This window comes from Orbicella faveolata, unplaced genomic scaffold (genome assembly GCF_042242905.1).
Source record: "Orbicella faveolata isolate gen_17 unplaced genomic scaffold, um_ofav_v1 contig_13, whole genome shotgun sequence".
Classification (NCBI taxonomy): Eukaryota; Metazoa; Cnidaria; class Anthozoa; order Scleractinia; family Merulinidae; genus Orbicella; species Orbicella faveolata.
Window position 1 is genome coordinate 8,599,209 of NW_028301540.1, and position 10,792 is coordinate 8,610,000.

At 37.2% G+C, this 10,792-nt stretch overlaps 1 long non-coding RNA gene across 3 annotated transcripts; it reads left to right on the top strand.

Annotated features, from left to right (window-relative positions):
• Positions 1-361: 361 nt before the first annotated feature.
• Positions 362-8,209, top strand: LOC149114863 (uncharacterized). Of its 3 annotated transcripts, XR_016206202.1 has the most exons (6): positions 362-1,175; positions 3,293-3,664; positions 3,764-3,861; positions 5,686-5,813; positions 6,254-6,473; positions 6,787-8,209. It is a non-coding gene; the product is annotated as an uncharacterized LOC149114863 (long non-coding RNA). The 3 variants fall into 3 exon arrangements; XR_016206201.1 differs by having other exon boundaries at positions 6,254-8,209; XR_016206203.1 differs by having other exon boundaries at positions 3,293-3,376; positions 6,254-8,209.
• Positions 8,210-10,792: the final 2,583 nt, after the last annotated feature.

Sequence of the window (10,792 nt, forward strand, 5' to 3'; positions counted from 1 at the left end):
TGGGAAACAAAATAAATTACCCGCTTGAACTTTTTCATTTCAAGCAATTTCGAATCCTTCTTAATTCGTTCAACGCAGTTCAAGACAATCTCCCTAATGCTTATTTGTGCTTATTTACGGAGTAAGAATATTTTTAAAATGCAAGTCTGTGCGGTTGGATAAAATTCAATCCGCAAAAAGCCGAGAACATTCATGCATTTGTTTATATCTTAATTATTTCAATATAGACAGCAAGTGTTTCTTAGTGTTTCTGGTGTTAACATGTCTGTTTCTTTCAGGTGCATACCTGATAACTACCTTGGTGCACCTCAATTAAGCGCATTGCAGATCAATATAAACGTTTTGCATTTCACATTTTTTAGCGGAGCTCCGGCGGAGCCCCATACCCATATAGGGGAGAAAAGGAAACCCATGAATTGATTTTCTCATGGTTATCATGGCTAGCGGTATTGCTCGTGGGCGCGTACGCACGACGGCGACGACGACGACGACGACGACGACGGAGTCGCGCAAGATGGCGGCCATACTCCAGCTAATAGGTTGGCAGAGACATGCACCCTCAGTTGGTAGCGGGTGAATGCCATTTTTCTTGGCGGGACTTTTAAAGAAAAACGATAGCGGAGGTTGATTTAATATTTTTAAGACAGGGTTGCGCTGAAGCAAAAGACAGAAAGCAAGAATTAACAGGCAAAGAAGTAGCGAAGAATATCGCGAAAAAGACTGAGCGGGCCAGCGCTGGGGAAGGAGGCGAAACAGTACTAAACAATGCCGTGAATTATAGCTAGTCAAGGGCTAGAGAAAGGAGGTGAAATAATACCGAACAATGCCGTGAACCAAAGCTAACGAGGGCTATAGAAAGGAGGCGAAAGTACCCGACAAATTGATTCAGAAGACTGCCGAACTCCCCATGGCCAAGTTCAAAATTCGCGCGAACGTGATGCTGTGCAGCCGTGCAAGAAAATTCAAAAGTCACCTGATTTGGTCAGGTGATGAACATTAGAGAAATCAAACGTACCCGAGTGTTTTAGAGAAATTGCAAAACACTAAACGTAGCGGAAAGAAGTGGTTGATTCGTTGATCTATCGAAAATATAACTTCAGTTTATTCTTCACAACTTTTGCTGCAAGTTTCTGCCTGGAAGATTTACACTGGCCGAACTGAATTGCCAACTTGCGGTAAGTGACTTTTGTTGTTGCGTTTGGTATGAAAATTAACAAGTTTCATCGGCGATATAAGCTTATTTTCAATTGGAATCCATTAAAAGTCTTCCTTATTTGAAGCCATGCTGTAAGAGATTTTAAAAATTGCATCGTTTTAATTTCGCTCGTCTCTAAACAATAACACGTGGGTCGCTTTGGAGGTTGCTGTAAGTTGTAAACAAATTATGTTTTCTATCGATTTTCGTCGTCAATTTAAGCTTATAACCTCACATCTAAAAATAAGCTTAACCAAAATCGTACTTGTAAACACGGCCGGGCGAGTTTTGAAGTTTTCTCTGATTTAGGTAGCACTGCCGCTTCGTAGACTGCTAAAATTTGTTCTTCTGTTGTTGAAAACTGAACCAAGAAAGGTCTACAAACCATTTTAAGCCGAAGCGAACAGGATTTGCTAAATTTACTTTTGTTCCTATGTGAATATTTGCATATTGTGATTACAAAGTATGGAGATTTCCTCGTTTTGTTAGTTCAATTTATTCGGTTTGGCGAAATGCTTTTGTGAATTCCGAGGTTAAATTGGTTGAAGACTGGTAATAAAAGCTACTGCCAATGAAATGACTGCATAGCTAAATTAAGCCGTCGGCAAAAATACAGACTCTCAGTAATATTCAAATTTAAGCGTGAATAATTTTTCAACTTTAACACCGCAAGCTTAAACGAATTTTCTTTACCCTCTCTTTTATTCGGTCACCGTTCACTGAAAAGGGATTTGCTGTTGATACTCGAGCTCAGATGTAGTGATATGCATCTTGTGTTTATAATGTAGATTTCCTCGTTTTATTTTGTTGTCTGTCCAATTAGTTCGGTTTGGTGAAATGCTTATATAGTCCAAAATGTCGAGTAGACGATTATGCATGGCAATCCTGTCTGCAAATGAAGCTCTGCTTTGATTTTGATTGGCTATTTCATGTTATTTGTGCCATTGCTTTTGGTTGGGGGTACATGGACCGTATTTTGTTAATAAGAGGTTATTCCCCAATGCGGTATTTACACTTAATATGGAAATGTTCCAAAAAAGTGAGATAGTACTAATTGACTCGGTAAATTGAACAGTGTAATAGAAGTTCTTACCCTGACCATTTCTCAGTAATAAGAAGAACTTTTACATACATATATACACAATTTAGTTGGAGAGAGTGCTCTCCTATCTCCACTCTCTCTCTCTCTTTACTCTCTTCTTCACACTAATTTTTTATTTACTAACTTATTAAATGAATGTCACTGACTGTTTTCTTTGTTGTGCATGCATACTTTTTTGCTGGTCGAAGAAAGTTTCAGTTTCTTCCTGGCTGTACAGTTTCCTTTCTCCTGTCCTGTACCAATTTGTTTGTGATATAACTTCGTGAATTCTCTATTCTCCTTAAATTTTATCTCATCAGGTTGATAGAATGCACTCTCAGAGTGTTCCATCATTGTCTTCAGTCGCTACAATTTTCCGGAAAAAAGCAATAGTTTTCTTAATTTCCTTTTACTTTGTGTTAGGACTTTTTAACCTGCCTGTAATTGGCCCATGGGCATTACGGGAGAATAATTTTCAAGGAAAGAATTACATTCGTTTTAGTGTTGAGTATTTTAAATTGTTATGAATTAGGCATTTCTTTTTATTTTTTATATTTTTTATTTTAGTCCCATGCAATGTTTTATGGTTTTACCGAGGTATACCATGTAAATGTAAATAATGCACTGGAATTGGCGAATCAGAGTGTGCATTATATCGGCTTTAAACACAAACCACATATTATAAATGACTCATATAAATGATATTTTTATTACAGAGAACTGGACAGGGCAAGAACTTCTCCTTCTTTTGTGAATTTATATATTAATTCCTCTCAGTGCTGTCAAAATGTCTCAGGAACCTTCATTTCTGATAATCTATTATTTTCCACCATACCTACAGCACAGAAGCTACATGTATATTCTGTTATCCTGCCTTAACTGCTAGGAAAAATTTTGGCAGAGCTGTTTCAACAGTTTCACTTAAATTGATTTCCAGTAACAGCGCTACATGTAGCAGTGTTATTGAGTGTGAACTTTATGGGGGATTTTAAATTTTTATTTTTTTATGATTACAGATGACAACAAATATACATGTGTATACATAACCTGATGTTGGTGTTGGTTACAAACTGTAGTTCATAATAGTCATCCTATTACAGGTAAGGGGGAAAAGTTCAGAGAGTTTAGAACATTTCTTCCCCCAGCACACCTTCTGTCTATAGGTGCAATAATTGAGAGGTTATATATATGTACGAAGAGTAATGTAAAGTTACTGTATAAACTTAGCATTAAAATCTGACATTTGAATGCCTCCTTTGCTAAAATTAGTCATGATTTAATTGTTATCACTCCCTGTGAATTCATAGAGATTCCAGAGGCAATTATAACCTAATGTGGAAGTCCTGTCTTCAAGTGAGGGAAAATGACACAAAAGAGTTACAATGAAAGTAAAGAGAATTGTGAATGTTGATATGGTGTACATTATACATCTTGTAAAGGCATTTGGTGGGGCCAAAGGCATAACATTTCATGTATTGCTTTTTCAGGACAAATTATATAACAGTGACGTTTTAAAAGGTGTGATCAGAAAAATAATGAGTACATTGTCCAGGCAGCATCAGTTTATGGACAGCATATGCAGACGGTAAGAGGAACTGTAAGCACTACCATGTAAGTTAGTTTAATTTATGCTTATGACTTCTTGTTCTTGAATTTTGTGTCATTTCATCACAAGAATAGGTAACGAAAGATGCAATAGTTGTTGCAATATATTTTTGAAGGAAAACTTGTAAGTCTGCCTATGCTGGATAACAGCCATGTGTAAACTGAATGTGAAGCAAACAATATGTTAAATATGGGGCAACCCTAAAACCCAGAAACCGGAATCCGGAATCTGGAACCAAAACCCGGAATCCAGAAACTGGAAACCGGAATCCGCAAATCAAAGAAAATAAGTTCTTCAAGTACGCGAAAATTGTTTTGCTTAGCTTTTCGACTGTAAAAAGTAAGTTGCCAAGTAAAAAGGACCTCAAACTTAACCTCTTTTGAAACGAAAATTCCCCGTCTGTTGAAATTGTGCAACCGTTATTTTTAGTGAGGGCTATGATTATGAGAATCTCAGTAAAGTGCATCTTAATTTTACTCCAAGCACCTTGAGAGTGTCTAAAATAAGCTTGCTGGTAATTGCCATTTTGTTTAATAAGTGATCTTCAATTTACCGGAAGTATAAATTTATCCTTTATGTCTAGTACATACTGAACAAGATAGAAAATGTCATAGGGAACAGGATATCCATCAGTGGCAGCCCCCTGTACATTGACGGTCACGCCCCCCAATTTCGAAGTCCAAGGGCTAACCCGTCTGGTCTAAATATGAAATTTGATTTTTCCAACAGATATGAGACCAATTCCAGATTAACACAATTTCCACACATACTGTGACAAATCAGCATTTCATATTCTTGGCGGCCATCATATTAAAACAATTTGTAGAAATGTTGCACACTTACTTCCGTCTGCTTCTCACTTGCTGACAGATCAGACCACATCCTGTTCAAAGATGCTAAAAGACTGCCAGAAACTCACTGCAATAGCCTATAATAGCTTGTTGTTAATGTGCTGCTCACCAGTCTTCTCAGAGCAATTTGATCTAGACAAGAACTGGGCTCTCACCAGGGCCAGCTTGAACAAAAGATGGATAACTTAGCCTATGAGCAGGCTCTCGTGTTTGGGCTGGGGGTGTGATTGGCAAAGCCGCATGAAGGCTCTTGGTGACATGCCAATGCAGAAAAACACTAGACACCTATTTAGCCTGCTCAGACAATAGAGACAGATACTAGAGCCTGCTCGCAGGCTATGAGTAACTCTATCCACCCAAAAAATCAGTAACCCTGACTGGATAGTGATGTACCGAATGAATAGCTTTATGCAGCTTTTGAACAACGGGGCCAGATATATAGCTAAGGGTTGTTCAGAACTAGTCAATAATTTTTTAGCAATTACAGTCTGTGGCTGAAGTAAAGCCAAGAAAATAAATAACAACAAAATGATTTTTGCTCATATTTATTTATTAGACATTGCTGAAGTGAATTATTTCTATCATCATTCATAATATCTGGATTCCAGATTCTGGTTTTTAGTTCCGGATTCTGGATTCCAGATTCTGGATTCCGGATTTCGGTTTCCAAATTCAGTGTTTTAGGGTTGCCCCAGATGATGTATGTGCATATGTTAATCTTGAATAATCTGAAATTTCAGAGAGTTTAAAAATATCATATCATATCTGCGATGGTTCTGAGGTGGAGGGCTGTTACATGTACATGCAAATGTCTCATGCACGATTTTTCACTCATTATGATTCAGGTGCAAATAGTTTCTGTATCTGTTGATGTGCAACAATCTACACCAATATTTCAACCTAATAATGTACAATGTATATTAATTAACCAAATTATGCTGTTTGTTTTTAGTTGGCCAGTGCTACTACATAGTAATGTGATGTTGAAGTGCACAAATTTACAAACATGCCCAGTGTCAACTTGTCAAATACATGTATATGAACTGGCCAGACAGTGTAGATTACAAAATTCTCTGAAAGGTAAGATGTTTCTTAAACATTATTTTGTAATTAATGATTTCTCAGACATTGTTTTCTTCAAGAAAAGATTCATACCCCACATGGAGGTTTTTTCTCTATTAGAGCTCTTGATTCCTGATACTTTAATTTGGAATTTCTAAAGACTGGCCGTGAATGGGTGTTGGGTGTGAATATCTTCTGGAACTGCACATTCATTCATTGAGTAGGCAAGAACATCAGTATTTATCCTGACAAACTCTGATTTTCTTCTGGAAGCTGAACTCATATACAGTTGTACAGTTATATGTACAACCAAACAGCCTGGATGACCCTGTGATTGGGACTGTGCACATTGTTGTAACCCTCAATGTTCCAGTTGCTTGTTTGAAGCAAATTGCATTTGCTCTCGAAAGCAAGTGGTGAAGTTCATAACAGTTATGTAAGTTTGCTTTGTATCTCAGGGCAGAGCCTGCCACAGTGAAAGTTGGAGTACCAACCCCTAGCATTTGATTCACTACTAACACTCAGTAAACAGCTAACAATGAAGTACACTGTATATCAAAGAAAGGAATTACATGCCTGTTCCTGTCAGTCAATATATGAACAGGTTACAGATGGGGAGCCTGTATTAAAACATGAAAGATTTTCAAAGCAACCATGGCCTGGTGAGATATTTCTGAGGTAATATAAATTTAAGGTCCTTATGATTGCTTATAGGCATTGATTTTTATTGTAAACAATATCTTACTGAGTGTATTTTTCTTGTGTGCTAATTGTTGGAGAACACAGAGGTCACTGTTATGACAGAGATATTAATTTGTGAAAAGTTCTATAAACAAATGCATCTGGGAACAAATTAATTTATCATGGATGCAGCTTCTGAGAGATCCCCAATATTAATGGAACATACACTGTTCATACAGTACATGTAAAAGAGTTTAGTAATTCATTACTTATGATTGTAATGCTTTGTTTGGTTTCTCTGTATTTACAGACAACTTGATGGGATTATATTTCTGCATCAAGTTCATTGAATAAACTGACTTGGAGGTTCAGTTCTGCAACCCATCCTGTTTGTAGTAATATCATAGCTGCAACATTGTGACAGATACACTGCATTACATTATTAAGAAACACATATTAACTAATTATTTTTAAGTGCCTGTTAATTTAATCAGTTTTTCTTAGAGATAATTTACTCATTGTTTATTTAAATAATTGGCTTTTTGGCTTTAAAATGATATTTATTGAGCTTTTAATTCAATTTTGTGATAATCTGCATTGGACATGGCATAAATTGATATTTTGCCAACACGAAATGGAGAACTGGGTCTTAAGCAAAGTTGCAGGATTAGCATTTTTGTAGAAAGAAAGGGTTGAGAAATTTGTGACATTCTACAGACAGCCTTGCCATTCGCAATGTCCAATAAGGTTAATTTGTTCCATTCTGTTGTAGAAATAGTGTTCTCTAATTTATAAATTATTTCAATCTGTTGTTTAAACGATTGCCTTATAACCCCATGTCTGGCTTTGGTGCATGTGGGATATTGATGTATTTTTTATCCATTTTGCTGTAAATTATCTTAATTGATGTGTCAATCAAAACATATCTTGGATATGCTGGGCTCTTCTGACAAATGTACCTATGCCTCATAACCTTTGAGTGCATTTGGTTGTGTAGTGCAGACAAAATACATGTACATAATATAACTTCCTCTTAGCTCACTGATAATTCTAGGTATAATTTAATCATAGCAAAATTAATCAATGGAACCCAATCACAGCTCTTGTAGTCCACAATGCCAGTCGAGAAAAAGAACAAATCACATTGAAATTGAATAATAAAATTATTATTAGGAGCCTATGCAAGTATTCATGATCAGCAAAAAAAAAAAACCGTAATTACCATTCATGCGAGGGTGATTTTGCTTATTGCAAACCCTTCCAGCAGGAGGAGACTCCATACAATAGTGAAGATGGCTAAATGTATCTTTGGGGACAAGTTAGAAAACAAAACTTTCCAACTTTTCACATATGTATACTGTTTTGGTATTTTTGTGAGATTTCATTTGGTAGAGATTCAGGGACTGAGTATATTGTAACCACTGCATTTCAATCAGTCCCCACAACAAAAAAAATGTGTAAACTTCTTTTGTGTGGGAGTCCCCATGTTAACTAAGGAAGAATATAATGATTAATGACAATGCCTTGTCTTTCTGAATAAGGTAGGAAAGAACAAGAAATGCCACCAAAAAGCACAGAAGACAGTTCTGTTATGTGATCAAGATTTTTGGTAGCTTCCCAGAAATCCTTGAAATTGTGGCTCTATATTTCATAATCACACCATCTTACACCTCGATCTGCTGAAGTAATACTAGTTCCGGCTGAAACTATTAAATCATTCGCAATTTACCTCATACATGTTGGATTATTTTCATTAGTAACAACATTCCGAAAAATAACTGAGGAGCTCCGCTTTTAGGCTGGCCTAAATCTATATATTAACAAAGTAATTGCTAAGGGACTGTTCATTTTTCATGGGTTAGCGGGGGAGGGGGGGGAGGGGGATGCTGGTGGGATTTGATAGATAGTCCCTATTAAATCTAATGACCCCCTCTTCATCAAATTTTTTTCCTGCCCCCCCTTCAACCCCTACATTTTTGGATGACCCCCCCCCCCCCCACCCGGCACGGAAATTAAAAATTAAAATCGCTGTGGTCTGAAAAACATAGAAGAACAATATACCAATTTCAAGCAAGTTTAAGCAGTTTTTGACACTGCACCGTAGACATGTCAAAGCAGGCCTAAATCAGAGCTGACATTACCTTGACTGTTTCATGAAAGGGAGTTGCATGGTTTTTAGTGAAGGTTTGAGCGTATTTACAGGGTCCAAAGTAGGGGTGTCTGGGGGCATGCTCCCCCGGGAAAAATTGAATGTTTAGGACCTCAGGAACGTTATTTTAGGCATTCTGGCAGACCTGTTGCACTATTAAGTTACTCGTGGAGGTTCAGCTATATTTAGCAACCAAATGTTTACTAGGGGTTTTAGTTCCTGCTGCAGGGTACTTAGTATAGTAGGAGAGGTCTGTCCGGCTCATATACTCCCTCGGAAATTTTGAATTTTCAGAACCCCAGGAACGCTGGTAAAAATAGCCAAAAGCATGACAAAAGCTGACTTTCCTCTGTTTTATCAAAACGAAGTTATTTGTAGAAGTTGAGTTATATTTAGCAACCAAATGCTAAGTCGGGGCTTACTTCCTGCTGCAGGGCTAGGGTACCTAACAAAGTAGGGGGTGCGGGAGCATGTTCCCCAGGGAAATTTTTAAATTTTCAGAACCTCAGGAATGCTATATCAGTCATTCTGGCGGAACTTTTGCACTACACTACCGTGGAAGCCGTCAATAAGGTAATATTTTGAGTGCCCCCTCCCCTTTAAGCAATATATTTTTCTGCCGGCACTCCCTTTAAAGCCATATTTTTTGATATACCCACCCCCCCTACCTTCCGAATCTCACCAGTCCCCACTACCTCAAAAAAAAAATGAACGGTCCCTTATAACACGTAGCTGAGTTCCATAATGGATTAATGATTTATATTATGATCTTCAGTCCAAGTTTTTTTCTGTCATTTTGGTCGTTAGCATTTACCTCACAATGCTCAGACGCTAGACGTGCATGCATTGTGCGCTTCAGGGCTCACACGACTCATTATCTGAATTGTACTGCTGATACGTTCATGAACAATGCCACTACCATTCTACTGACAATAAAGCTATTAATGGATGATCCGTGTACGAGTAAATGTGATTGACTTTCAAGATAAGATCTTAGTGATTTGCATTTTATCTTGTGCTTTGCATGTGAGCATTTGTTAATCAACTTTCAATACGTCGTTTACCGTGTTTTACTAAGAAAATAACGAAATTAATGTTATTAAATAACAGTGCATAGATAAAGGAGCGTAAGAAACGCAGATTAAAAAAAAAATGACTGTCTGGTAAACCCCGCGATCTTACTACCGGTGTAACTGGAGTCTTCCGCCAAATGCAAATATTCGGGATTTTATTGTTGAAATGTCACTCTAGACCTTGTAGCAATAAAAGTGGTTGCAGATTCGTACATAAATGGGAGGACACGTTTGATTGATGTGGAACGTGTAGTTGTTCTGGAACACTTCAAAAGAAGAACTTTTCGACAGAAGGATGGCTTGCAACATATCACGTAATCCTTTTATCCTGTTGATCTTCCAATAGCTACCGCTACCGGAAGCATCACCTTCTCAGACGCTAGGCATGCATGCGTAGTGCGCTTCAGCTTCAGGGTTCACCGGACTCATTAACGGAATTTTACTGCTGATACGTTCATGAACAATGCCACTACCATTCTACTGACAATAGAGCTGTTAATGGATGATCCATGGGTGACTGAATTTGACTGACTTTCAGATTAGGTAAGATCTTAATGATTTGCGTCTTGTGCTTTGCACGTGAGCATTTGTTAATCAACTTTCAATACGTAATTTACCGTGTTTTATTAAGAAAATAAAGAAGTTAATGTTATTAAATAACATTGTTCATGAACGTATCAGCTATTACCGTGTTTTACTAAGAAAATAACGAGGTTAATGTTATTAAATAACACTGCACAGATAAAAGGACAATACTGACAATAGAGCTATTGATGGATGATCCATGGGTGAGTAACTTTGATTGACTTTTAAGATAGGATCTTAGTGATTTACATCTTGTGCTTTGCATGTGAGCATTTGTTAATCAACTTTCAATACATAGTTTACCGTGTTTTACTAAGAAAATAAATAAATTAATGTCATTAGATAACAGTGCATAGATAAAGGGATGGTTACAAACTCAGATTAACTAAAAAAAAGAGATTGGATTCTGTTAAGCCCCGCGATCTTACTACCGGTGTAGCTGGAATCTTCCGCCAAATGCAAATATTCGGAATTTTTGAAATAATGAAAGATGCGAATGCAGCCATAAC